Source organism: Convolutriloba macropyga, chromosome 3 (genome assembly GCF_964194025.1).
Source record: "Convolutriloba macropyga chromosome 3, txConMacr16.3, whole genome shotgun sequence".
Classification (NCBI taxonomy): domain Eukaryota; kingdom Metazoa; phylum Xenacoelomorpha; order Acoela; family Convolutidae; genus Convolutriloba; species Convolutriloba macropyga.
The window spans coordinates 43,001,504-43,003,808 of record NC_134470.1 but is presented as its reverse complement, the minus strand read 5'-3'; positions in this window follow the sequence as shown (position 1 = coordinate 43,003,808).

The following is a 2,305-nucleotide window of genomic DNA, read 5'->3' as shown; positions in this document are numbered from 1 at the left end:
TGATCGCATCTTATAGATCTAGGGATTCCATGAAGTTTGCAATATTTTTCTAAGTAGTCTATCGCTGTTTCCGTATCGCAGTTATGGAATGTTTCCGCGTGCGGAAAACGTGATAATCTGTCTACCGTTACTAGGATGTAATTGTTTTGTGTGCTATTCTTGTATGGAATTGGTCCTGCGAAATCCATTTGGATTTCTTCATTAGGCTCATTTAGTTTGGGTAGATCTCCCAATTGGTTTTTTGCAATTATAGGTTTTAGGTTTTTACCTTTATCGATGCAGTGTCGGCAGGCTTTGGCTTTTGCTACAATTTCGGAGTGAATATGTGGCCACCATATTAATTTGGCTAACGCTAACATTCCCACTTGTCCTGGATGTTTGTGGTGAATTGTGTCTATAACGAGTTGCTTGAGTTTTTGGGGAATTACTAAGCGATTATCATATAATAAACAATTTGTCTCGGTAACCGATAAGTCTCGTCTAATGCGAAAGTATAGCGGGTTTACTTTTTTGAGGTCGTCCCAATTTTGTGTTTTAACTAAGTCAATGATTGGTTTGAGTTCGCGTTGTGAGGCTTCTGCAAGGAATTCTTCATTAAAAACTTTGTTAAAGTTTTCTATATATAAAGGGGTTGGTAAGTCGTTATGCGCGTCGAATAAATTTTCGTGTTTGGACTGATCTAAAGGGTCAAGGCTTTTGCCTTTGTTCGAATTGAATTCCGTTTGGGTGCTACAACTAGTAAACGTTTTTGAATTGCTTGGTTGCTCCATTTGGGGATTTGTTGTTTTATTGGGGGCTCGAAATCTACGTTTAATAGGGATATTGAAAGTATCTTTGTTGGGATTGCGTCTTGTAGTTATGCCGACAATGTTTTTGTTTTGGAGTCAATGGAATTTGGAGTTAAAGAATGCGAGCTAATATGTGACTGATTTGTAAGCGTGTTAAGGCAAAAAGCGTTGTTTGTTTTGTTGCCTGTGTGTTTTGGATTAATTAGGTCATTTCCGACTAGTTTTATGTCTGTGTTCTGATTGGTTGAGCTAATCACTCCCTTTGGAGAGAATGAATTGTTCGCTCCATTTGGATACAATGAATTTCTTGTTATGAAAAGTTTGAATTCTTCGATTGTGTTGATTACGAAGTTTTTGTCTTCGTCAGTAGGTGGAACTGCTTCTCCTGTAGGATTCCTATTTAAGTAGTCAGCGAACCCCATGTTTTTTCCTGGAACATGTTCGACTGTGAAATGGAATGGTAGTAAACGATCTACCCATCGTGTTAATCTACTTTGATAAGTTTTGTTTCCTCTATTTTCTTTAAGAGCTGAAAGTAGTGCTTGATGATCCGTTTGGAGTATGAATTCCGTACCATATAGGTAGTATTTAAAATGTTCCAACAACCAAACTACCGCTAATAGTTCTAATTCGTTTGTGCTATATCTTGATTCGAGATTATTTAGGAATCGGCTTGCGAATGCGATCGGTTTCCATATTTGACCGATTTTTTGTTCAAGACAAGCGCCTAGCTCTTTTTCGCTTGCATCACATCTCACTCTTGTTTGTTTCGATATATCGAAATGTTTGTTCTCTGTTATTTGTTTTATTTGAGCTTTGATATTGTTGAATGCGATTGTGTGATTTTCTTTCCAATCAAGTTTATTTTGTGATTTTGTGTTTGCTTTTGATAGCAGGGGCCTTAGTGGTTCGGATATTCTTGCCAGGTTTGGTATGAATTTGATCAGGTGGTGGATACACCCCATGAAAGATCTTAATTGTTTAAGTGTTTTTGGGTTTTCGAGATTTATGATTGCGTCACATTTTTGTTTTGTTGGTGTTACTCCATTTGGAGTGACAACAAAACCTAGCCATGTAATTTGTTTTTTCGCAAACTCGCATTTTTGTAGGTTAATAGCTAAATTTTCGTTATTTAGTCTTTGCATTATTTTGTCTAGTTCTTTTTCGTGATCTTCTAGCGTTCCTTTTGTGACTATGAGTATATCGTCTAAGTATGCGAATTTTGTTTTTATGTCATGTAGTGTTTTGTCTATCGTTTTTTGGAAGGTGGCTGGCATATCGGTTAGGCCATAGAATCCGTTGATGAATCTATATGTGCCTGTGGCTTTTCCACCTATTATGTTGAAATTACAGTGTTTTTTGATGTTTTCATCTAATGGAATTTGACTGTATGCATATTTTAGGTCAATTTTGGAGAATAGATACTGACCTGGTTTGTTTTTTCTTTCTGAAATGAATACTGCTACCGAGTCCATAAGGTGGTCGATGCTTTGCATTTGATATTTGTTCTTATGTAT